Genomic DNA, 27,479 nt, shown 5'->3' on the forward strand with positions numbered 1-27,479 from the left:
GACATTTGAACTGTTAAAGGGTTTTATACCTTCTCTGAGACCAAACTTCTTTCCCTAAGATAACCAGCATGCCACCACCAAGTCTCTGGTAGGAATTTTGCACATAGGAACATTACAATTATTTGAGAACAGTTTTAGAATTGTTATATGACACTTATTTTTGAAATTTATTCTTTTTTTCTTTTAAACTATAGAAACTGTCCTTCAAAGGAAATTTTATGACATGTAAACAAAGCAAATACCAATGATCTGTCCCTGTATGAAGGCAGAACTGATAGGATGGAGCCCATTCAACTGACTTTGTTTCAGGTTTTCATGAAATCCTGAAGGCTACTTCGAACACCATTACAAATCAATGAAGAAAAGTCCCCATCCTTTCAAGTTTGAATATCAATGTGTCAAATTAGTCCAATTGTTGTCACTGTGAAAATTAACAGGGTCTAATTAATACCTGAATCAAACCTGGCTTGACCCGTCCCACAGGTCGAGCAACGAGGACCCTAGAGGGGGAGTGAGGATGAAGAAGGGGCAAGAGACACAAAGAGAGGAGACAAGACAGTGCTCTGATCAAGTCTCATTTATTCTTAGTCAAAACAGCATTCTTATAGCTCAGGAGAAGAGGAATTTTTCATTCGGGGGGAATACAGCTGCAGCTTGGGCGTTATCTGGTAGATATGAGTTAAACTGCAGGACAGCAATCCCAGGAATAGAAAGAGGATGTTGCCCTAGTAAGGAGTAAACAACTATTATGGGATGGTGAGGCCATGTCAAGCAGAACTTTAAGATGTCAGTAAGACTTCAGCTGAGGAACTTTTTAGTTCCTCACAGGTCCCCCTTTTTTTATTTTATGTAAGCTGAGAGCCTCGCGGGGACTGCACCTGTCTTAAGTCGGGAGATCGCCACACGGAGCCAGCCTTACCTTACCCATCATTGGTTATCTAAGGCGGCTTCTTTTTGGCCAGATACCTGTCTTAGGCGGCAGCTGGCGATGCATGTGGTCTGCAGTTGCCCATCATTGACTGTCCAGTCCAGTTCACCAAGGCATTAGCTACATGTATGAGCATCATGGTAAGTTGCAGTCTCAGCTTGTTCTAATTTATGATAATGGACCTGTATTGGCTGCATTTTTATGGCATCTATTTGTTGCTTGATAAAGGCCATCACCTTATTGAAAATGAAAGGTCCTAAGGATAGCAGCAGGAGTAGCCCTAAGAGAGGTCCTAAAAGTGGGAGGAGATAGGGAAGGGCTCCATTAAGTCTGCTCCACAGGGGATTTTCAAAGAGTTCTCTTCTTTTCACTAGGTCTTCCTGCAGCTTCTTTATTTTGTCTTGGACGATGCATGATTTGTTGGCATAGAAGCAGCAACGTTCCTGCAAAGCCAAGCATATTCCTCCCTGTTCTGCTGTAAGCAGGTCTAGTCCCCGCCTATTTTGGAGAACTACTTCAGCTAGGGAGTCTAATTGATCTTGGACGTCATTAATGGTGCTGGACAGAGCTTGAACATCGTCGATTAGCTGATTAGAGAGCTTTGTGTAGGAGTGAACTGCAATTCCTAACTCTGTTGTCCCTGTAGCTAACACTCCTGAAACGCCTAACCCTACTAGTAGGGGGATGAACGATACTGCTCTTTTGTGGCGTCCTGCGATGTAGTCTAAACTGGGAATGGGAACAAGGTCATCTCCGGAAACTATATCTATGTCTGGCAATAAGGTAGCTAGGACGCATATTCCTGTCCAGTTGCTGGGCAAGGATGAAAATGCCAAGTTTCCCCCACAAATAAATACCTGCCCTTTGCCTGGGCAGAGAGAGCTGCTATAGTTCACTACGCTACTGCAGTTAGCAAATTCAACAAATCCAACATGAATGTCAAAGCTATTATTCTGAGACTTACCTTGGAGGCAGAGGGAAGCAGGAAAATACATGGGCTGTACTCTAAAGGACAAGCTGGGGCTAGAATTTTGATGAGACTCATTAAAGGAGGCGATATTAGCAGGAATGGCTAAGGGCATAGGCGTGCCTGAAGTCATACATAGCCAGCAGTCTTCAGCTAGTTGGGGGTTGGAGATGTTAAGGGCTCGGTGGGTGGCCATCAAGATGTCAGTGGTTTGGGTATCTAAATCTATTCCCCGTGGTTTAGGTAATGCCAGAGGGTGGTAATTGATTTTTGGATACAGGTTTGCTATGAGATGTTCTATTTGTTTTTGTACTAAGATTTCTCTTATTCTATCTTGTGGACCACCACTATCAGAAACATGTATAGGGGCCTTCTTATGCCAGCATACTGGCTTTCCAACAGCGCCTTGGCAAAAGGCCTGTAGATACTTAGTAGACCCAATTGGTGAAGGGTTGGACCCCCAGCCTCCTAGACTAATAGCATTTTGCACTTTTTGCAGTATGGCAGTAAAATAAGTGACATTCATCATCATCATCGGCAGCCGTCCGTCTCGAGAGACGATGGCGTAGCTTCTTGAGAGTCTATCTGCACCGCCGAGAATGGCTGTGCAGTCCGACTCGGGAGTGACAATCCCTGCCGCACTTGTTACAGGTAAAGGCAGATGGCTGTTGTTGCTGCTGTTGACGCTGCTTCCGCCTCGATCTTTTCTGGACCGCCTCCTCATTGCGCGCAGCCTCTGCGCGTGACGTACCTCGCCTGACCGCGAGCCTCCAGGCTAGGCGGTCGTCTGCTTGAACTTCCCATGTGTTGAGATTGATGGAGCATTGTGTCATATCCTTTTTGCAGATGTCTTTGAACCGCAGTTTTGGGCGCCCTGTCATCCTCTTGCCTTCTGCTAGCTCGCCGTAGAGGAGGTCTTTGGGAATACGGCCTGCATCCATTCTTTTGACATGGCCGAGCCACCTGAGGCGTCTCTCACTAAGAACTGCATGCAAACTGCTCATGTTGGCTCGGTTCAGCACCTCGGTGTTGGGGACCTTATCCTGCCAGGCGACATGCAGGACGTGTCGCAGGCACCTCATGTGGAAGCTGTTGAGTTTCCTTTCATGCCTTGCGTAGGTGGTCCACGTCTCGCTGCCATAGAGGAGAGTGCGGAGTACGCAGGCTTGGTAGATGCGCAGTCTGGTTTTCTCAGTGAGGCTGGAATTGTTCCACGCTCGCCGGTTCAGTTTGGCCATAACTGTGGCTGCCCTGGCGATTCTCCGGTTGACCTCCACGTCGACTGACAGAGAGCTCGAGATGGTGGACCCGAGGTAAGTGAAGTCGTTGACAACCTCCAGGGTGTATCCGTCGATGGTGATGCATGGGGGAGTCCCCATGCCTTGAGCCATAACGTTCGTCTTCGTCAGGCTGATGGCTAGTCCGAACTCCTTGCATGCGTGGGAAAGGCAAGTGACTAGCTGCTGGAGTCCCTCTTCGGAGTGTGATGTCAAGGCTGCGTCGTCGGCGAAGAGCATCTCACGGATGAGCACCTCTTTGACTTTGGTCTTGGCTCGTAGACGGGCCAGGTTGTAGAGCTTGCCATCGGATCTGGTGTGAATGAAGACACCCTCGCTGCAGTCCTTAAAGGCGTATTGGAGGAGCATGGAGAAGAAGATTCCGAACAGCGTAGGCACGAGGACGCAGCCCTGCTTTACTCCGCTGCTGACTGGGAAGGCCTCAGAGGTTGCGCCGTTGTAGGACACTGTGCTGTGCATGTTGTCGTGAAAGGACATGACCACAGCAAGCAGATGTGGTGGACAGCCAATCTTCCGTAGCAAGCTGAAGAGTCCGCTTCGACTGACCAGATCAAACGCCTTCGTGAGGTCGATAAAGGCGAGGTAGAGTGGTTTATGCTGCTCGTGACACTTCTCCTGCAGCTGGCGTAGGGAGAAGATCATGTCCACTGTTGATCGGCCAGCTCTGAAGCCACACTGGGACTCTGGGTAGACGCGGGAAGCAAGGGTCTGCAGGCGGGCAAGAGCGACCCGGGCGAATACTTTGCCGACGACGCTGAGGAGAGAGATGCCCCGGTAGTTGTTGCAGTCGCTGCGGTCTTCTTTGTTCTTGTACATGGTGATAATGTTGGCGTCTCTCATATCCTGGGGGATATAACCCTCCTTCCAGCAGAGACAGAGTAGATGGTGGAGCGGCTGTAGCAGGACTGGTTTCCCGCTCTTTAGGATTTCTGGAGGGATTCCGTCGCTTCCTGGTGCTTTCCCGCAAGCGAGGTGGTCGATGGCTTTGCCGAGCTCTGCCGCAGTAGGTGGGGTGTCTAGCTCCTCCATGACTGGTAGGTCTGGGATGGCGTTAAGAGCAGTGTCTGTTACGGTGTTCCTCGTCGCGTACAGTTCGAGGTAGTGCTCGGTCCACCGCCGCATTTGCTGTTCCTGGTCAGTGATGACCTCACCTGTCTTGGACTTAAGGGGGGCGATCTTGGAGGGGATTGGGCCTGTTGCCTTCTTGATACCCTCATACATTCCTCGTGCGTTGCCTATATCGGCGGCTTCCTGGATGCTTCTGCACAGGTTTAGCCAATAGGTGTTGGCACAGTGGCGGGCGGTCTTCTGGACTTTGTTCCTGGCAAACAACAAGAAAGAAGCCTCCAGCTCTTCGCCTCGCTAGCTGGAACATCAGGACCATGTGTCCCGGACTTACTGCAGACCTTCCGTGGATCAATGGTGCCAGGAAAACCGCCATCATCGACAGGGAACTGGCACGACTAAACATCAACATTGCGGCTCTACAGGAGACTCGGTTGGCCGACAACGGAACTATCAGAGAAACCAACTACACCTTCTACTGGCAAGGGAAGTCTCCGGACCAACCAAGACAGCACGGTGTTGGGTTCGCTGTGAAGAACACGCTTGTTAACTCCATAGAGCCACCTACAGGAGGCACAGAGAGATTACTTACCCTCTGATTGTCAACAACTTTCGGCCCAGTCAGCATTCTTAGCGCGTATGCCCCAACCCTCTGCGCCACCACTGAAGAGAAAGAACAGTTCTACCATGCACTGGACGAAGCGTTATCCAAGATCCCCAGAAGTAACGCTCTTTATCTCCTTGGAGACTTCAACACAAGAGTAGGAGCCGACCACATGGCCTGGCCCACCTGCCTCGGAAACTTTGGGAGAGGAAAGATCAATGAGAATGGTCAGCGACTGCTTGAGCTTTTGTGTCACCACGGCCTGTGCGTGACAAACACATTCTTCAAGTGCAAAGAGATCCACCAGGTGTCATGGAGGCACCCCCGCTCCCGCCACTGGCACCAGCTTGACCTCGTCATCACCAGAAGAATGGATATTGGCAGCACCCTCCTCACCCGCAGCTACCACAGTGCAGACTGCGACACGGACCATGCCCTCGTGGTAAGCAAGGTGCGCATAATGCCGAAGAGGTTGCACCACTCCAAGATGAAGGGTCGCCCACGCATCAACACCAGTTGTGCCAGCAACCCAGTTAAGACCCAGCAATTCACCAACAGGATGGAAGATGCACTAGGCGAGGGAATGGCGGCAGATGACATTATCGAATCCAATTGGCCACGTCTCCGCGACGCCATATACAACTCCGCCATTATTGCTTACGGGAAGAAAGAGCGGAAGAACGCTGACTGGTACGAGGCTCACTGGGAAGAAATGGAACCTGTGATCGAGGCTAAGAGGAAGGCCCTACTGGCTTACAAGGCCACACCCACTCCCAGTACACTTCAAGTGACATTAGAGGAGATACATTCCTGTACTGACTCATAACAAGTAGAATGCATTTGATTATAGAAGGTGGTGCATTCCTTGGGACATGCTCCTGGTTTGCCATTGGTAGTGAGTATGATGGGAGGCTTATTTACACAATGCCACCTCAGTTTAGAAACCCCTGTACCAGTTATGTCGTATTTGATGTAGGCCTTTTTGGAGCCACAATCTACGGTTTTGGTATAGTGACTGGGTGTGGCGTAATTGGTGGCAATACCTCCCCCGCAGCTGCAGTAATGAGTCTATGGACAAAATCTGCAAAAGGCTCATCTGGTCCTTGTTTAATGTTAGCGAGAGAGGAGCTCATATCACCCTTAGTGGGGAGCTTCCTCCATGCTCTTGTACCTGTCGATTGAATTTGAGCAAAAAGTCCTGGATCATATTGTATTTGATTGTCACTAATTGCATAGTTGCCTTCTCCAATTAACATATCAAAATTCCACCCATTATTTGCTTGCATATTGCACCTAGCATTATCCTTACAGATTTCTACATATTCTGATTTCCAGAGGAGATATTCTCCTCCAGCTAGGGTCGCTCGAGCCAATGTTTGCCAATCACTTGGAGTGAGCCACTGATCTGTGACCGATTCTAAGATGGCCATAGTGTAAGGAGCCATGGCTCCGTATTGAGCTACTGCTGTTTTCAATTCTTTTATGACTTTGAAATCAAATCCAGTGTGGTGTCACCAGGCCTGTCCCTGGGCGTCTACTGTTTCTGATACCGGAAATGCTTCCATTTATTCTAAGCCTAGTATTGGGGTAATTTGGGGTATTTTGGGGGCCACTCCTCTGACTGGGGGCCTCTGGCTTGGGGGTCCCTCCAGAGAAGGCTCAATTTCTTTTTTCTGCTTTCTTATTTTTAGCCCCTCTAATTGTCTTATTAATTCCTGATGTTCCTTGTCTAATTTTATTTGTTCTTTTAAATGTTCAATTTTATCCCTCAGTTCTTTTCGAGGATCAAGGACAGGGTACGCAGAGTGGGGAGCGGAGGGTGAGGTATAGGGCAGTGGTCTTGTTCCCAGAGGCAGCCAATCAGGGTTATTGTATTTGGCTGCCTTTTCCGCCAAGCTATCCCAATTAACCTCTCCCTCGTCAGAATTATTTGCAGTATATTCTGATAGGTCTGGATATGACTTCTTTTTTGATTTTACCGACACTTCCTTAGGTGCTGCAGCTCCCCCTTCAGTAGTCTGATCCTCTGACAGCTTACTCTTTGGACTGTTCTGTTTTCCTTTCGGTTTGACTACCTTGTCCTCACCGTCACTCTCAAGAGATATTAAATCATCCTCCTCTCGGCTGTCATTTCCCTTATTTTTTCTACTTTCCTCCTTATGATCTGTCTTTAAGATATTTTGACCTTTTTCTACTACATTAGCTACTACAGGATCACTATGCCTTTGAGATAGGAGTTCATCTATTAGAGTCCAATAAGAGAAGGCAGTTACAGGAAACTTCTCCAGACCAAATGTATTATAAAAGTCTTTTAAAGCATCTCCTACTCTTTTCCACCATCGTGGATCAATGTTCCCCTCGGTGGGGAACCAGGGACATAAGTCTTTGATGTAATCAAAATATTTCAACAACTGTTTTACTTTAACCTTAACTCCTCGTGCCTTGAGAGCCTGTCCTAGCTGTCCAACAAAGAGCTCATGTTGGCTCATTTATTGACCCATGATCGCCGTTCACTTACTGAGGTGAGGTCAGCGCGGCAGGTTCCCGCATAGCCTTTTCCTCTTTTCTACTTGGCAGGCTCCTCGAACGGTGTCCTTCACTGAGTCCCCCGTTCTCGGGCCCCATGTTGGGCGCCACTTGACCCATCCCGCAGGTCGAGCAACGAGGACCCTAGAGGGGGAGTGAGGATGAAGAAGGGGCAAGAGACACAAAGAAAGGAGACAAGACAGTGCTCTGATCAAGTCTCATTTATTCTTAGTCAAAAGAGCATTCTTATAGCTCAGGAGAAGAGGAATTTTTCATTCGGGGGGAACGCAGCTGCAGCTTGGGCGTTATCTGGTAGATATGAGTTAAACTGCAGGACAGCAATCCCAGGAATAGGAAGAGGGATGTTGCCCTAGTAAGGAGTAAACAACTATTATGGGATGGTGAGGCCATGTCAAGCAGAACTTTAAGATGTCGGTTAGTAAGACTTCAGCTGAGGAACTTTTTAGTTCCCCACACTGGCTGACCTAAAAATAGGCAGCCTGTGGGTAAGAATGCTCTACCCTATAAATAAGCTTCAGCAAAACTTCTGTGTTTCTTTAGGTTTATCTGTGGCATATTTTTTCCTTACCTGCGGAATATGCAGAATGCTTTCAGAGATTTTGAATCACATTGCCCTCTTATCCTCAAAAAATAAGGGACTATTTTTGAAACCTAATCATATAACAGGATTGGAGATTTAGTGACTGGCAAGACAGATACACCCTTTCCCTAAAAGGAGCTACACGTAGAAATAAATACTGGTAGGGGAGGTCACATAACATGTAGGCAAGTGTAAAAGAACACATATTCACTATAGCCAGCATTCATACAACTGTGTTATAATTCTATTGACTTGTGTTACCAACTAAATGCTACTAGACTAAGGGAGACAAAAAAATAAATGCTACCTTCATGCTCAGGAAGCTCACAAAACAATATATAACAAGAAAACAAAAAACATACAAGTGGCAGGTCATTAAATGTCAAAGTGGATCACCATCATGGTTTCTAAAAAAGGAGAGATTGGAATACTTATAGTCAGGTGTGGAAAAGCCTGTACAAGAGGCTGTTTTTTTTTTCTTTCTGGGCCTGTTTGCATGGCTCATTAAGATGACAACTCTTTTTTAAAAACCAAAGGACTTCAGAATTTTTTTTTTTTGAGAGGGAGGAGGGGAAGGGGAGAGAGAGAGAGAGATCAATTTATGATCTCTTCATTCAGATGTTTCCCTTGGATATGACTTACTAACAGTGCTCCTCTGTCTTCCCCCTCCAGATATATTCATATCCACCAGCTGATCATCCAGCCATGCCCAGACTCCTTCCTCACCCTCACTACCACCCCCACTCATATCTAATAAACCACCAAGTCTATTGATTTTGCTTATTAAATCTATTGAATATACCACTGCTCTCTGTCTTGCATGCTCTAGCACCCTACTTTTCTATACACCATTTATAAACATTATAATTAATTATCTGCATAATTAGTCATTTTCTCTTGCAATTCATCCCATCTACCATCTCCTCCCCCATCTAAACTGTAAGCTCCATGAGGCCAAGGATTATTTCTGTCATGTTTATTACTGCATCCACAATACCTAGAGCAAGTCTAATACAGAGTTTGTGCTCAGCAAGGGGAGCAAGGAGAAAATAAGACAATAAAAACTCAGTAGTTATCAGCTCTTCTATTAAACTCTTTCATAATTATGTGAAAACAAAATATAGATAGGAATGTATATATATATTTTTCTAATCCACTATAAGATATATCATTATTTTACTAAAATAGTCAATTCCTGACATGTCAAGTATTCAAGCTTACTCAATTTTATAATAGATTAAACATTAAGAAACAATATAATCTATGTGTATATATAATCACAACTATGTACATTTAAAATATCTTACAATTTTATTTGTAAATTATACCACAATATAGCTTAAATTTAATTTTAGAAAAAGAAACAGAACCACATATCCCTCTAGGAATTGATATAGTACAATAGCACACAGTTGTTCACATTTTGAGTATTTTAATTAATCTGCTTGTGTGTAACTACCACATGGCTTGTTCAATTAAATTTTCTATGTGCATGTTGTGGCCCTGCCAAACACCCAGCACTTGACTGTGAGTGCATCCTGGACAGATATACAAGTGAATCTAAGCTTAGCATCTGTGATATGTACTAAATCCTTGATTTATCCTTATGTTTATTTCATTTACCAGGAAATACTATAGGCTCTTGTGTCCACTGTTGATTTGGGAACATATCCTCTGCTTGTCAAGGTTGTCTCATAACATAGTCAAGTTCTGTGCCACTAGAGCGAACATATTTCCCAGATCAACACACTTCAAAGTAGAACTCAATTTCAACAACCTTTTTCAGGAGGGAGGGGCCCTCCCTCTAACCTTTCTAAGAGTAGAACATCTGCTTTGATTTCATTAACAGTAATTTTCTTCTGCTTAGAGCAGAAGGCTGCTTTTCACAGAACTCTAAATGCCACTCGAGGATTCAGTCCCCTGGATGGATGATCTTTATCTGGTTCAACCTAGCAATTCCTACCAAACAAAGTCAACTTCATTTGGCCTGTTCCATCTGCCTCTAGTCTTGGAAAACTTTAAAACTTTGCAGAAGCTTAATGAACCATGTCCTTCACTGAAAAATACAGATTTGTTTCTGCTTTGCACAAAATTAAATAAGTGGAATTAAAACAGAAGTAGATCCTCTGAATCACAAGGTGTAGGTGAAGAGCTCTTACTAAGTTGAGAACTTAAATACTAATTCATTGAAGTAACAGCAAGGATAGTTGATGATGAGGGCCCTGCTCTGTACCAATGAGCTTTGTGATTTTTGAGTAAATCATTTAACTCCTCAGCACCTTTGTTTCCATGCCTCTAAAATGGGAATAATAATTTCTAACCTAACTTCCCTTCAGGACTGATAAAATAATGAGAAGGCAGACTGAAAGCATTTTGTAACCCTAAATAAAACTATAAACTAAAATATATTCCAAAATGGAGGGAAAGCCCCAAATTTACTCCAATTGGGAACCTGAAACAAGTAGGTACTTCTGCAGCACATCTGTTTTTCCAAATGAATGTTTAACAAGTTCAACATTTCTTGAGTGTGTTTCTGTGTTTCAAGAGAGTTTTTAGAACTCAGAAGGACGGAAGAGGGAAAGCATCCCATGATTCAAATTTTGCAACAGAAACTCGAAAAAGTAAATCATTGGGTTAATTCATTCATATGCTCGTGCACTCATCCAATTCCATTCAATTCCACACTGTTTATTGACCACTTACTATGCTCTAAGTACTGTGCTAACCACTGTGGATTTGACAAAAGTAAAGTCATCCTGATCTCTGCCCCTGTGGACCTTACATTAAAGCATTTTTTAAAAATGCAACATTGAGTCAGACATGATTTCTACCCTAGAGCAGCTATAAACTAGTAGAAAAGAAAGTAGAAATAAAGCAAAATTAAATCATTTTTAGAGGACTCTGCTTTTGGGAGCAAGAAAAACAAATGAATGGGTTGCATTAGTTCTCTCTTTTTCCTAGATCGCTAAACAGCATCAATACAGGCTTACAGATATGCTTTAGTAACATATCTTAAACCCTCTCTTGACCTCATTTCCATTAATAGCAAAACATCTTACAACATTTGTCTATAGACAGTGTCTTTACTTGTCCTCCTCAAAACAATTCAGTTGGGTTTATCTCCCCACCTCTCTATTGAGATTACTTTTGAACAGGCCACCAATGGACTCCATCTTAACAAATTAAGTGGTCATTGAATCCAGTGGTCAATATCCGGTATTGACATTTTGTTCCATTTACTTCAAAATTTTGAATTCTGTAGTTATATCTTTTTTAAGTATATTTTATTATGTTGTTATAGTAGTTCTAATTTTTTCCCCTGCACTCCCCTCTTCCCAGTACCCCCCTTTCCCTCCAGAAATCCCACCCCCCCTTAGTTCATGTCCATGGGTTGTGCATATAAGTTCTTTGGCTTCACCCTTTCCTATATTATTCTTAGCTTCCTCCTGTCTATTTTGTACCAACTGATTATGCTTCTTATTTCCTGCACCATATCTCCATTTCTCACCCTCCCTCCTCCCAGAAGATAACCCTCCTAATGATCCCCATACCTATGATACTGTTCATATTCTGGTTTGCTTAGTTGGATTTTGTTTGTATTTTTTAGATTCAGTTGTTGATAGTTGTGAGTTTGTTGTCATTTTAGTGTTCATAGCTTTGATCTTCTTTTTCTTAAGTAAGTCCCTTTGACATTTCTTATCATAATGGCTTGGTGATGATGAACTCCTTTAGCTTTACCTTGTCTGGGAAGCACTTCATCTCCCCTTCCATTCCAAATGATAGCCTTGCTGGATAGAGTAATCCTGGTTGCCGGTTGCCTTTCATCACATCGAACACTGCTTGCCAGTCCCTTCCTGCCTGGAAAGTGTCTCTGAGAAATCAGCTGACAGTCCTATAGGCACCCCACTGTGGGCAACTCTCCGCCTCTCTCTTGCTGTCCCCAGGACTCTCTCTTTATCTTTCACCTTTGACATCTCAATCATGATGCATCCTTGTGTGGTCCCCTCTGGGTCCAGCTCGCCCAGGACCCTCCGTGCTTCCTGGACCTGTATGTCCATCTCTTTCACAAAATTTGGGAAGTTTTCCTCATTTATTTCAATTCTTGTTTCATCATTCTGCACTGGTTGTCTGTTTTTTTCTGCTTATGTTCCAAATCATTGATTTGAACCCTGGTTTCCTTCCCTTCACCATTGGTTTTGTGTGGATTTTTCTTCATTTCACTTAGCATAGCATTCACTTCTTCCCTTATGCATTTGCCATAGTCAAGCATATCTGTCAAGTCTGTGAGCATCTTTATCACCAGTGTTTTGAATTCTGCATCTGTTAGGTTGGCTATCTCCTCATCTGTTAGATTGGCTATCTCCACATCACTTAGTTCTCCCACTGGAACCTTGATCTGTTTTCCCTTTTGGGCCCTACTTCTCTGTCTCCTCATTCTGACAGGCTCCTGTGTTTGTTTGCCTCTGCATCCAAGGTAGAGCTGTTGCTCCTGTTACATTGTAAGGGGCAGAACCTTAGGGATTCATCAGTACAGGGAGACATGTTTCACCACGTTGTGGCACTGTACATGGGAGAGGGGTCCGAGAGAAAACAATGCTGCCTGCCCAGCTCTCGCCCCTTTTCCAGGCACCTCTCCCACTTCCACACTAGACTGGCACCCCTCTAGCTGCTGCCCTGGCCATCATTCCCAGAGTGGGTGGGTCTGTGGATTAGGTTCTAGGACTGTGGGGTCCTTTAAACAAACGGACTCTGCTGAGAGACCGGCAGTTTCTGCCTCCGCGCCGACCCGCACTGGTTTGCACAGTCAGAAGCAATGAGGTTTGATTTTCCCCAGTGCCGAGACTGTGAGCTGCGAGGTCCATTGAGGAGCTGGGAACACTCCCCAGGTGTCCCTCCTGACTTTTTAAAACATGTGACTGCACTTTCTGCTGGCCTACTGCTGCTGCCACCACACCGCATCCTCTCTGCTCTGGCTTTGCCCCTCCTATCTGTCTGGATGAGTATTTCTTCTTTATATTTTTGTTTGCTGGACTTATCTGCAATTTGACTTTCTGGAACTTCTGGTTGTTTCTATTTTTGAGGTAGTTGTATTTCTTATTAGCTGTGGAGGGAGATGCAGCATGTCTGTCTATGCCTCCATCTTGGCCAGAAGTTCTGTAGTTATATCTTAAAGACACCTCTTTTCTTACAGAGTTTCAGTCTTAGTTTATTGAACATTATCTCAAAAACTATGTAGAAAATGTCAGTGGTAAGGGAAAGAGAAGAGCATTATTTGGAAGTGGGGGGAATAGATTAGGTTAATAAAACTCTCCATTTAAGTGATTGATACACACATGCTATTCTCAGTCTACTCTAGCAAATGGTTTTATGAATCAGAGATGGGGTCATGGGAGGTAGATGGTGATTTTAGCTTTCATTCTATTTGTTTTATTAAGAGCCATGGAGTGGATCCAAGATGATGGAGGAGTAATCAGAAGCTTCTGTAGCCTCCTCCCAGGACCAATCTTGAATTACAACTAAGTTGAAGAGAAAGAATCCTGAATAAACAAATGAACACTAGTTGGAGAGAATCCTTATAACCATGGACAGACAGTAGAAACCACCTCACCACAATGTGACTGAGAGGGAGTACAGAGATGCCAGAGGGATTGCTGGGTTCCAACAGGTGGCAGCTGAAGACCCAGAGGGACATTTCAGTGGCTTGGGGTTCCCTCTAGATGTGTTGAGTTCTAAACCCCAGCTGCAATCCCCAGCCTACAGCACCAGAGCCAGAAAGGAACCCAGGCAACATCAATCTGTGAAAAGCAGCACGGTTTCTGTCTTCCAGGGAGAGAGAGCTGGAGATGCAGACAAACTCTTAAAGGGCCAATGCCCAAAATTTCATTGCCAGACACTCACCCTGGGCTCTGGCAGAGGGAGGGCAAAGTGGACTAGAGAAGCTTAAGGAGAGTCTGCAGTTGGTGGCTCTGGAGAGAGCATTGGAGGAACAGCTGCTGAATCATTCTCCATACTGCAGGAAACATCTTCCTCAGGCAGAGCTCTCCTCTCCAACTGGCATCAGCCAGAGGGGAAGCCAGAGCCCCACCCACAGGAATTACTCTGCCTCACCCTATGGTGCTCAGCTCGACAGTTTATTACAGATTGATTAGTTTAACAACTGATCAGTTTAGCAACTGATTAGTTTAAGAACTAAGGTGAAAAATACAAAGGAGCAGCCAAAATGGGAAGACAAAGAAACAGACCCCACATGAAAGAACCAGAAAAATTTCCAGAAGTACTAGATGAAATGGAGGCAACCAATTTATCAGATAGAGAATTTAGAGTAATGATTTTAAAGATGCACAAAAGCATTTAAAAATCACATAAAAAAACACAAAAAAGGGACCAGTCATAAATAAAGAATTCAATATCTGAAATAAATAATACACTGGAAGGAATAATAGTAGGTAAGATGAAGCAGAGGATTGTGTCAATGATTTGGAAGACAAGGTTTAAAAAAAAACACCAAGACAGAGCATAAAAAAGAAAAAATAATTAAAAGAGGAGAGCTTAAAAAATATTTTGGACAACATGGAGCAATACAACATCTACATCATGAGAGTACCAGAAGGAGAGGAGAGAGAACAAGGGATTGAGAACCAATTTGAAGAAATAATGACTGAAAACTTCCCTAATCTGCTGAAGGAAAAAGGCACACAAGTCCAGGAAGCTCAGAGAGTCCCAAACAGGTTGGACCCAAAGAGGCTTACATTGAGACACTTCATAATTAAAATGACAAGGCTTAAAGACAAGGAGAGAATCCTAAAAGCAGTAATAGAAAAGCAGTTAGCTACCTACAAGAGAACACCAATTAGACTGTCATATGATTACTCATCAGAAACATTTCAGACCAGAAGGGAGTAATGTGAAATATTGAAGGTGATGAAAAGCAAGGGCCTATAACCAAGGCTACCTTATCCAGCAAGACTATCATTTAAAATTGAAGGAGAAATAAGGCACTTCCCAGACAAGAAAAACTAAAGGAGCTTGTTAACACCAAACCAGTACTGCAACAAATGTTAAAGGGCTTGCTTTAAGAAGAAAAAGAGCGGGGAGTGGGGGGTGGGGGGAGACAAAGGAAAATAGTCTAACAATAAAATGTCACTACATATGTATCTATCAATAATCACCTTAAATGTAAATGACTTAAATGTTCCAACCAAAATACATAGTAGCTGAATGGATAAGAAAACAAGACCCATATATATGTTGCCTCCAAGAGACCCATATCAGAACAAAATATACACACAAACTAAAAGTAAAAGAATGGAAAAAGATATTTCATACAAGTGGAAAAAGAAAAAAAGCTGGGATAGCAGTATTTATGTCCAACAAAATAGACTTTAAAACCAAGACTATAGCAAGAAAGGAAGGACACTACATAATGATAAAGGAAACAATCCAACAAGAGGACATAACCACAGTAAACATTTAGACACCCAACATAGGAGCACCTATATAAGTGGAGCAAATCTTGATGGACATAAAGGGAGAGATCAATAGAAACATAGTCATAGTTGGGAATTTTAACACATCATTGACTTTAATGGATAGATCTTCCAGGAAAAAATCAACAAAGAGACAGCAGACTTAAATGACACAATAGATCAAATGGATTCAATTGATATCTTCAGAGAATTTCACCCTAAAGCACCAGAATATACATATCTTTCAAGTGCATATGGAATGTCCCTAGGATAGACTACATGTTAGGACACAAAACAAGTCTCATTGAATTTAAGAAAATTGAAATCATATCCAGCATCTTTTCTGATCACACTGTTATGAAACTAGAAATCAACCATAAGAAGCACACTGAAAAACATGCAAAGACATGGAAATTAATAACATGTTATGAAACAATGAATGGGTCATCAATGAGATCAAAGAAGAAATCAAAAGATACCTTAAACCAAGTGAAAATGAGGACACAACAATCCAAAATCTGTGGAACACTTGGAAAGCAATCCTAAGAGGAAAATTCATAGTATTACAGACCTATCTCAAAAAAGAAAGAAAGAAAGAAAGAAAGAAAGAAAGAAAGAAAGAAAGAAAGAAAGAAAAGACAAAGCTCAATAAATGAATGAACCTCACACTTAAAGGAACTTGAAAAAAAACAACAAATGAAGACCAAATTGAGTAGAAGAATGGAAATAATAAAGATAAGAGCAGAAATAAATGAAATAGGGCCTTAAAAAGTGATACAAAAGATCAATGAATCTAAGAGCTTGTTCTTTGAAAAGATAAACAAGATTGACAAACCTTTAACCAGGTTCATCAAGAAAAAAAGAGAAAGTACTCACAAAAATAAAACCAGAAATGAAAGAGGAAAAATAACAACTGACACCAAAGGAGTGTAAGAAAATATGAAAAACTATATGCCAACAAACTCTACAACCTAGGTGAAATGGATAAATCCTAGAAACATACAATCTTTAAAAACTAAATCAGGAAGAATCAGAGAATCTGAATAAAGAGATTACACCTAGTGAAATTGAAGCAGTAATCAAACAACTCCCAAGAAACAAAAACCCTTGACCATATAGCCTCACAGGTGAATTTTACCAAACATTCCAAGAAGAACTAACACCTCTGCTTTTCAAACTATTTTATAAAATTCAGGAGGAGGGAGGGTTCCTAAACTCCTTTATGAGGGCAGCATTGTCTTAATTTCAAAACCAGATAAAGACACTAAAAAGAAAGAAAATTATAAGCCAATATCTCTTTTGGGTCTGTGTTGTTGTCTTCCCATTTTGGCTGCTTCTTCATACTTTTCCACCTTAGTTCCTAAACTAATCAGTTGTTAATAGAATCTAATATCCTCAACAAATATTAGCAAACTGAATACATCAATACATCAAGAAGATCATAAACCATGATCAAGGAGGATTTATTCTGGTAGTGCAAGGCTGGTACAACATTCCCAAATCAATAAATGTGACTCACCACATAAATAAAATGAAGGGGAAAAAAACACACAATCATATCAATAGATAGAGTAAAAAATCCAGCACCCATTCATGATAAAAACTCTCAGCAAAGTGGGACTAGAGGGAACATACCTGAATATAATAAAGGCCATATATGATAAACTCACTGCCAGCATCATACTCAACAGGCAAAAACTACAAGTGTTCCCCTTAAGATCTTAAGATGGGGAACAAGACAAGGGCTGTCCACTTTCACCTATCTTATTCAACATAGTACTAAATGTCCTACCTACAGCAATCAAACAAGTAGAATAAAAGACACCCAAATTTGCAAGGAAGTAGTAAAATCATCTTTATTTGCAGATGACATGATTCTGTACCTAGAGAACCCCAAAGAGTCCACCAAGAAACTACTACAACTGATCAATGAATTTAGTAGCAGGATACAAACTAATATTCAGAAATCAGTTGCATTTCTATATGTCAACAATGAACTAACAGAAATGAAAATCAATGAAACAATTCCATTCACAGTTGCTTCAAAAAGAATAAAATACCTTGTAATAACCCTAACCAAGGATGTAAAAGACCTGTACTTGGAAAATTATAAGGCATTGAAGAAAGAAATTGAAGGAGAGTCAAGTAAGCAGAAGCACATACTGTGTTTATGGATAGGAAGAATTAACATCATTCAAATACCCAAAGCAATCTGTAGATTCAATGCAAATGCTATCAAGATTCCAATGACATATGTCACAGAACTGGAACAAATATTCCATAAATTTATATGGAATCACAAAAGGCCCCACACAACAACAGAGATTTGGAGAAAGAAGAACAAAGTTGGAGGAATCAGGCCACCTAATATCAAACTGTACTACAAAGCCATAGTAATCAAAACAGCATAGTACCAGCATAAAACCAGACACATAGATCAATAGAACAGAATAGGAAGTCCAGAAACAAACCCACATCTGTATAGTTGATTAATATTTGACAGAGGAAGCATGCACATACAATGGGCTAAAGATAGTTTATTCAAAAAATGGTGTTTGGAAAATTGGATATACGCAGAAAAATGAAACTAGACCATCTTCTTACACCACATAGAAGAAAAAATTCAAAATGGATCAAAGACTTAAATGCCAGACCCAAAACCTTAGAAACCATAAAAATTCTAGAAACCTTAGGCAAGCAGGATCTCAGATATTTATCATAGCAATATTTTATCAGCTATATCTCCTCTGACAAGGGAAACAAAAGGAAAAATAAACAAATGGGACTACATCAAACTAAAAAGTGTTTGCACAGCAAAGGAAATCATAAACAAAATAAAAAGACAGCCTACATTCTCCAATACATCCGATAAGGGGTTAATATCCAAAATTTACAAACTACTTACAAAATTCAACACCCAAAAAACAAACAACCTAATTAAAAATGGGCAAAGAACCTGAATAGACACTTCTTCAAGGAGGACCCACAGATGGCCAATAGACATATGAAAAGATGTACAATGTCACTAATCATCAGAGAAATGCAAACTAAAACCACAATGAGATATCATCTTACACCTGTCAGAATGGCTTTCATCAATAAATCAAAAAATCACAGGTGCCAACCAGGATGTGGAGAAAGGGGAACCCTTTTGTGCTGTTGGCAGGAATGCAGACTGGTGCAGCCCCTGTGGAAAGCAGTATGAAGATACCTCAAAAATATTAAAAGTAGATCTGCCTTTTGACCCAGTGATCCTACTTCTCGGTATATATTCAAAGGAACACAAAACACTAATTCAAAAGAACATAAGCACCCTTATGTTCATTGCTGCATTATTTACAATAGCTTAATGTCCATCAATAGATGAGTGGGTATAACAACTATTGTACGTTTATACAATGAAATACTACTTGGACATAAAAAGGAAGAAAAATTTACCCTTTGCACCAGTATTATGGACCTGGTGAACATTATGCTAAGTGAAATAAGCCAGCCAGAGAAAGACAAATATCACTTGATTTCACTCATATGTGGAATCTAATGAACAACCTGAAATAGTAAGCAAAACAGAGACAGACTCATAGATGGAGAACAGATGACAGCTAGTGGGGTGAGGTGGGGTAAGGAGGTGAAGGGATTGAGCAAAAAGGAAAAAGGACTCATGGACATGGACAATAGCGTGGTAATTCTTGGGGGAGAGGGTGTAAGGGGACTAAAGGTAATGTAAAAAAAACACAATAAAGATTAAATTTTAAAAAGTAGCCATGGGGAATAGAGCTTGAGTTCCCCTTCCAAATTACATTGTGCAGAAGCAACATAGCTTGATGATCCCACCATCGCCTCCTAGGCATCACCTTCACCACCAGCCGGCAGCCATCTGTCTCGAGAGACGATGGTGTAGCTTCTTAAGAGTCCATCTGCACCGCCGAGAACGGCCGCGCAGTCTGACTCGGGAGCCGAAGCCACAGAGCCCGGGCAGGGCGACACGGAGAGTCTGCTGCTGCCCATGCCCGTCCGTCTCGAGAGACGATGGTGTAGCTTCTTAAGAGTCTATCTGCACCGCCAAGAATGGCTGTGCAGTCCGACTCGGGAGTGACACGGTATCTGTCTCCTCCCGTGTTGAATCGACATCTTGCGATGACGCTGGAGTGTCCTCTCCAGTGAAGCTGAAGCTACAGAGCCTGGGCAGGGTGATATGGAGGGTCTGCTGTTGCCCATGCAGCAGACCCCCCCCTCTCTTCGCAGCTGAAGGATCCAAGGGAAAGACGGAGTCGATACAGCTTGGCTTCAGGTGCGCCGCAGGAGTTGCCGGTGTTGACTACAACGTCAAACCGCCTTAGGGACTCCGGCTCCGGATTTTCTGTCGGGGTTTACTCCCTTAGCCTTTCCCCTGAAGAGGTATGCCACAAGGCAGCGGAGGTTTTTTGGAATCAGAGTTTTCCTTCTCTGATGTGCCCTGACTGGAAGATCGAACCAGCGACACTTAGCTCGCAGGCCGACGCTCAATCCACTGAGCCAAACCAGCCAGGATGTTATTTAAAGGTAGCTCTCACTTTCCAGGTAGCCAGTGTGAGAGTACTCTGTCTGGTGGCAAAATATCAGTATCCGTCTTCCCTAATGACCAGGGGTTGCTGTTCTGGCAGAAGCGGAGACAGTACAAAAACAAAAAAGTCAGCCTATGTCTTCATTTCCCACTACCTTCACCCTCTGCTCTGGTGAGGTCATTCATTTTGGTCCATGAACAGAACATCTTCAATCATCACTTCATGCATGCTCACCCTCTCATCCATAATAATCTGATTTTTCCATCTAATATTCCATGGCATCTCCCACCTCAGCCCTTACTAGTCTCGCTCTGCTTTGGACTACTGAAGAACTCAATCTGCATTCCACAATTAACATTTTATACTGACATCACCATTCACTGTTGTTCTGCAACATGTGATCTGCTCCCTCCCCCACACTTTTAAATAAACTTTTTACTTTAGAACAATCTTAGATTTACAGTAAAGTGGCAAAAATACTACTGAAAGTTTCTGTATATCCCTCACTCAGTTTTAGTTTCCCCTAATGTTAGTATCATAAATGATGATCATATGTTAGTCAAAATTAAGAAGTCAATACTGATACATTGCTATTAACTGAACTTATTTGGATTTCCTTAAACTTTTTCTGTTCCAGGATTCGATCTGGAATGCCACATTGCATTTACTTGTCATGTTTTTTTATAAGTATCTTCTTGTCTTCTAGTGACAGTCATTTATTCTTGCTTTTTCATGATCATCTTGACAGTTTTGAGGAGTACTAGCCAACTATTTTGCAAAATGTGCCCCAATGTGGGTTGGTCTGTTCCTTTTTTTGGATAAAACTGTGATTATATTTCTAGAAATAATATCACAGAGGTGAAGTACCCTTTTCATAACCTCATATTGAGAGTACATGACAGCCATAGGACACAACTAATAATGTTAACCTTGGTCATCTGACTAAGGTAGTATTTGCCAACCTTCTCCAATGTAAAGTTTCTGTTTTTCTCTTTCTATACACTATTTTTTGGAAACACGTCTAGCCCACATTCAAAGTACCCTCCCATTCTAATATAATTACCTAATTATTTTGGTTGTGATTTGGGGGGACCTTCTAAGTTTTCCATGTCTCTTTCCAAAGTTCATCTCTAAAAAGAATACAACAATTAGTATAAATTCAATCAACATGATAAACATCTTTTTGTATTTTATATCTATTTTATATATAAAATTATTTTATTTTATTGATGTTCAATTACAGTTGTCCCAATTTTTTTCTCATTGCACTCACCTGACCCACCCACCACCTACTGCCACAGACAATACCCACCCTGTTGTTCATGTCCATGTTTCCTTTATACTTGTTCCTTGACTAGACCCTTACCCTTCTTTCACTCCTTATCCCCCTCCACCTTCTCCTCTGGTTGCTATCAGTTTTATCTTATTTCCATTTTTCTGGTTCTGCTTGCTCCTTTTTTTTGTTTTGCTCATTAATTTTCACTTATAGGTAAGATCATATTGTATTTGTCTTTCCGTGCCTAGCTTATTTCACTTAGCATAATACTCTCCAGTCCCACCCATGCTGTCACAAAGGGTAGGAGTTCCTTCTTTCTTTCTGCTGTGTAATATTTTATTGTGTAAATGTACCACAATTTTTTTTTAGATTTTATTTTTATTTATTTCTGGAGAGAGAGAGAGGAAGGGATGGAGAAAAAGAGGGAGAGAAACATCAATGTGTGATTGCCTCTTGCACACCCCCAACTGAGGGCCTGACCTACAACCCAGGCATGTCCCTTGACTTGGAATCAAAATGGTGACCTTTCAGTTCTCAAGCGAGTGCTCAATCCACTGAGCCACACCAACCAAGGCATACCAGAGTTTTTTGACCACTCATTTACTGATGAACATGTAGACTGTTTCCAGCACTTGGCTATTGTAAATAACACTGCTATGAACATAGGGGTGCGTAGGTTCTTTTGAATTAGTGTTGCATGATTCTTCGTGTATAATCATAGCAGTGAGGTCACTGGATCAAAAGGCAGTTCCATTTATAGTTTTTTGAGAAAATTCCATGCTGTTTTACACAGTGGATGCACCAGTCTACATTTCCACCAACAGTGCACTAGGGTTCTCTTTTCTCTGCATCCTCTCCAGCACTTGTTTGTTGACTTGTTAATGATGGCCATTCTGACTGGTGTCAGGTGGTATCTCATTGTGGTTTTAATTTGCATCTCTCTGATGGTTAGTAATGTTGAGCATCCTTTCGTATGCCTATGGGCCCTTTGTATATCTTCCTTGGACAAGTGTCCTTGCTCATTTTTTATTGGAGATCAATCTCTTGTCCAAGATATCATTGATAAATATGTTTTCCCATATGGGTGGTTCCCATTTTAGTTTGCTGATGTTTTCTTTAGCTAAGTAGAAGTTTTTAATTTGTTTTAGTCCCAACTATTTATTCTTTCCTTTATACCCCTTGCCCAAGGAGCTACAGCAACAAAAATATTGCTGCATGGGATATTAGAAATTTTATTGTCTGTTTTCCTCTAGGAATTTAATGGTGTTATGACTTATATTTAAGTCTTTTATCTATCTTGAGTTTATTCCGGTGTATGGTGTAGGACGGCGGTTTAATTTCATGTCTTTGCATGTACCTGTCCAGATCTCCAAATACCATTTATGAGAAGAGGCTATTTGTACTCTATTTTATGCTCCTGCCTTTTTGTCAAATATTAATTGACTGTAGACACCTGGATTTATTTCTGGGGTCTCTGTTCTGTTCCATTGATCCATGTGTCTGTTTTTATGCCAGTATCAGACTGTTTTGATTACAGTAGCCTTGTAATATAGTTTGATATCAGGTATTGTGATATCTACTACTTTATTCTTCTTTCTCAAAATTGCTGAAGCTATTCAGGGTTGTTTATGATTCCATATAAAGTTTAGAAATATTTGTTCTATATCTGTAAAGTACATCATTGGTATTTTAATAGGGATTGTGTTGAATCTATAGATTGCTTTGGGTAGTATGGACATTTTAATGATGTTAATTCTTCCAGTCAATGAATATAGTATATGCTTCTATTCATGTCTTCCTTAATTTCTTTTTTCAATGTTCTGTAGTTTTCTGAGTCCAGGTCTTTTACCTCCTTGGTTAACTATATTCCTAGGTACTTTATTTTTCTTATTGCTATGGTGAATGGGATTGTTTCCTAATTTCTGTTTCTGATATTTTATTGTTAGTGTACAAAAATGCCTTCAATTTCTGAATATTGACTTAGTATCCAAATATTTTGCCAAATTCATTTTTTAGGTTGAGTACTTTTTTGGTGGAAGCTATAAGGGTTTCTATATACACTGTAATGTTAACTGAAAACAATGACTGTTTTGCTTTTTCTTTTCCAATTTGGATGTCTTTTACTTCTTTTTCTTGTCTGATCACTGTGGCTAGAACTTCCAATACTATGTCTAATACAAGTGGTTAAAGCAATCACCCTTGTCTTGTTCCTGATCTTAGGGGAAAAGCTTTTAGTTTTTGCCCATTGAGTATGATCTTGGCTGTAAGTTTTATACATATGACCTTTATTATGTTGAGATTTGCTCCCTCTATGCCCACTTCACTGAGTGTTTTTATCATAAATGGATGCTGTTCTTTATCAAATGCCTTTTCATCATCTATTGATATTATCATGTGATTTTTGTCTTTCATTCTGTTTATGTAATGTGATATGTTCATTGATTTTTTGAATATTGTACCACCCTGGTATGCCTGGAATGAATCTCACTTAATTATGATGTATGATCTTTTTAATGTATTGTTGAATTCAGTTTGCCGATATTTTGTTGAGGATTTTAGCATCTATGTTCATCAGTGATATTGGCCTGTAGTTTTCTTTCTTTGTTGTGTCTTGACCTGGCTTTGGAATGAGAATATTACTGATCTCATAAAAAGTTTGGGAGTATGCCCTCGAGTTTTTTGGAATAGTTTGAGAATAGGAGTTAGTGCTTTCCTAAATGTTTAGTAAAATTGACCTGTGAAACTGTCCAAACCAAGGCTTTTGTGTGTCAGAAATTTTTTTATTACTACTTCAATTTCACTAGCTGCATCAGTCTATACAGTCTTTCTGCTTCTTCTTGTCAGTTTTGAAAGATTCTGTTTTTAGAAATTTGTCCAATTCACCCATGTTGTCAGATTTCTTGTCATATAGTTTTTTATAGTAATTTCTGACAATCTTTTGTATTTCTGTGGTATCAGTTGTAATTTTTTTCATTCCTGAATCTACTTATTTGAGTCCTCTATCCTTTTTTCTTGGTGAATCTGTTTAAAGGCTTGTCAATTATGTTTATCTTTTCGAAGAACCATTGCCTGGATCCATTGATCATTTGAATTGTTCTTTTAGTCCTTATGTCATTTAATTATGCTCTGACCTTGATTCATTCCTTTCTTCTGCTCACTCTGGGCTCTGATATTTTTTGTTGTTCCTCTAGCTTTTGTACATGTAAGGTTCGGTTGTTTATTTGAAATTTTTCTCTTTTTTAGGTAGGTCTGTATTGCTATGAACTTCCCTCTCAGGACTGTCTTCACTGTTTCCCATAGGTTTTGGGCTGTTGTATTCATTTTTATTTTTTTCCAGACAATTTTTGATTTCTCCCTTGATGTCATTGTTAATCCATTCATTATTTAATAGCATGCTTTTCAGTCTCCATGAATTTGAATTTTTGGAGTTCTATCCTTTTGGTTGGTTTCTTTTTTGTTTTGTTTTGTTTTGTTTTTTGTTTTTTGGTTTTTTTTTTTGGTTGGTTTCTAGTTTCAGTTATTGTGATCCAAGAAAATGCTTGATATGATTTCAATTTTCTTTAGTTTGTTGAGACTTATTTTGTGTCTTACCATGTTGTCTATTTTTGAGAATGTTCCATGTACATTTGAAAATAAGGTATATTTTGCTTATTTTGAGTGAAAGGTTCTGTATATATCAATAGTCCATTTGATCTAGAGTGTTGTTCAGTGTCACAATATCCTTTAAATTCTTTGTCTAGAAGATCTATCCACTGTTGACAGTGGAGTGTTAAAATCCCCTACTATAAGTGTGTTGCTGTCTATTTCTTTCCTGAAGTTTTGCAAGATTTCTTTACATATTTGGGTGCTCCTGTGCTGGGTGCATATATGTTTACCAGGGTTATATCTTCTTGATGGATTCTTCTCTTAAGTATATGAAGTGTCTCTCTCTGTCTCTTTTTATGGCTTTTGTTTGAAGTCTACTTTGTGTGATATAAGTTTGCTACTCTGGTTTTGTTTTCTTCCACTTTAATTGGCTTGGAATATTTTTTTTCCATCCCTTCACTTTCAGTCTGTAAATCTTTTGTTTTGATGTAGGTCTCCTATAGACAGTATATATCCATTCAGCTACCCTATATCTTTTGATTGGAGAATTTAATCCATTTACACTTACAGTTATTAATGATAAGTTCTTATTCATTGTCATTTTTCCCCTTTGTACCTCTGTTCCCCTCTGTGTCTCTGTTTCTTTATCTTTTTAAAGCATTCCCTTTAACATCCTTTGCAATGCTGGTTTGGTGGAAATGTATTCTCTTAGTCTTCTTTTGTCTGGGAAATGCCTTATTTCACCTTTCATTTCTAATGAGAGCCTTGCTGGCTAGAGTAGCCTTGGTTGCAGGCCTTTGCTTTTCATCACTTGGAAGAATTTTTGCCTTTCCCTTATGGCTTGTAGTATTTCTGTTGAAAAATCAGCTGATAGGCTTATAGATTCGTCGTCGTCGGCAGCCGTCCGTCTCGAGAGACGATGGCGTAGCTTCTTGAGAGTCTATCTGCACCGCCGAGAATGGCTGTGCAGTCCGATTCGGGAGTGACAATCCCTGCCGCACTTGGTACAGGTGAAGGCAGATGACTGTTGTTGCTGCTGCTGACGCTGCTTCCGCCTCGATCTTTTCTGGTCTGCCTCCTCGTTGCACGCAGCCTCCGCACGTGACGTACCTTGCCTGACCGCGAGCCTCCAGGCTAGGCGGTCGTCTGCTTGAACTTCCCATGTGTTGAGATTGATGGAGCATTGTGTCATGTCCTTTTTGCAGATGTCTTTGAACCGCAGTTTTGGGCGCCCTGTCATCCTCTTGCCTTCTGCTAGCTCGCCGTAGAGGAGGTCTTTGGGGATACGGCCTGCATCCATTCTTTTGACATGGCCGAGCCACCTGAGGCGTCTCTCACTAAGAACTGCATGCAAACTGCTCATGTTGGCTCGGTTCAGCACCTCGGTGTTGGGGACCTTATCCTGCCAGGCGACATGCAGGACGTGTCGCAGGCACCTCATGTGGAAGCTGTTGAGTTTCCTTTCATGCCTTGCGTAGGTGGTCCACGTCTCGCTGCCATAGAGGAGAGTGCGGAGTACGCAGGCTTGGTAGATGCGCAGTCTGGTTTTCTCAGTGAGGCTGGAATTGTTCCACGCTCGCCGGTTCAGTTTGGCCATAACTGTGGCTGCCCTGGCGATTCTCCGGTTGACCTCCAAGTCGACTGACAGAGAGCTCGAGATGGTGGACCCAAGGTAAGTGAAGTCGTTGACAACCTCCAGGGTGTATCCGTCGATGGTGATGCATGGGGGAGTCCCCGTGCCTTGAGCCATAACGTTCGTCTTCGTCAGGCTGATGGCTAGTCCGAACTCCTTGCATGCGTGGGAAAGGCAAGTGACTAGCTGCTGGAGTCCCTCTTCGGAGTGTGATGTCAAGGCTGCGTCGTCGGCGAAGAGCATCTCACGGATGAGCACCTCTTTGACTTTGGTCTTGGCTCGTAGACGGGCCAGGTTGTAGAGCTTGCCATCGGATCTGGTGTGAATGAAGACACCCTCGCTGCAGTCCTTAAAGGCGTATTGGAGGAGCATGGAGAAGAAGATTCCGAACAGCGTAGGCGTGAGGACGCAGCCCTGCTTTACTCCGCTGCTGACTGGGAAGGCCTCAGAGGTTGCGCCGTTGTAGGACACTGTGCTGTGCATGTTGTCGTGAAAGGACATGACCACAGCAAGCAGATGTGGTGGACAGCCAATCTTCCGTAGCAAGCTGAAGAGTCCGCTTCGACTGACCAGATCAAATGCCTTCGTGAGGTCGATAAAGGCGAGGTAGAGTGGTTTATGCTGCTCATGACACTTCTCCTGCAGCTGGCGTAGGGAGAAGATCATGTCCACTGTTGATCGGCCAGCTCTGAAGCCACACTGGGACTCTGGGTAGACGCGGGAAGCAAGGGTCTGCAGGCGGGCAAGAGCGACCCGGGCGAATACTTTGCCGACGACGCTGAGGAGAGAGATGCCCTGGTAGTTGTTGCAGTCGCTGCGGTCTCCTTTGTTCTTGTACATGGTGATAATGTTGGCGTCTCTCATATCCTGGGGGATGTAACCCTCCTTCCAGCAGAGACAGAGTAGATGGTGGAGCGGCTGTAGCAGGACTGGTTTCCCGCTCTTTAGGATTTCTGGAGGGATTCCGTCGCTTCCTGGTGCTTTCC

The 27,479-nt window shown here is 41.9% G+C and overlaps 1 protein-coding gene across 1 annotated transcript in view; it reads right to left on the reverse strand.

Annotated features, from left to right (window-relative positions):
- LOC149996168 (uncharacterized) overlaps positions 1 to 27,479 on the reverse strand; it is a 76,386-nt gene that overhangs the window by 38,790 nt on the left and 10,117 nt on the right. The gene's annotated exons all lie outside the window — the stretch shown is intronic.

Source organism: Furipterus horrens, unplaced genomic scaffold (genome assembly GCF_987537825.1).
Source record: "Furipterus horrens unplaced genomic scaffold, mFurHor1.1.pri manual_scaffold_12, whole genome shotgun sequence".
Classification (NCBI taxonomy): Eukaryota; Metazoa; Chordata; class Mammalia; order Chiroptera; family Furipteridae; genus Furipterus; species Furipterus horrens.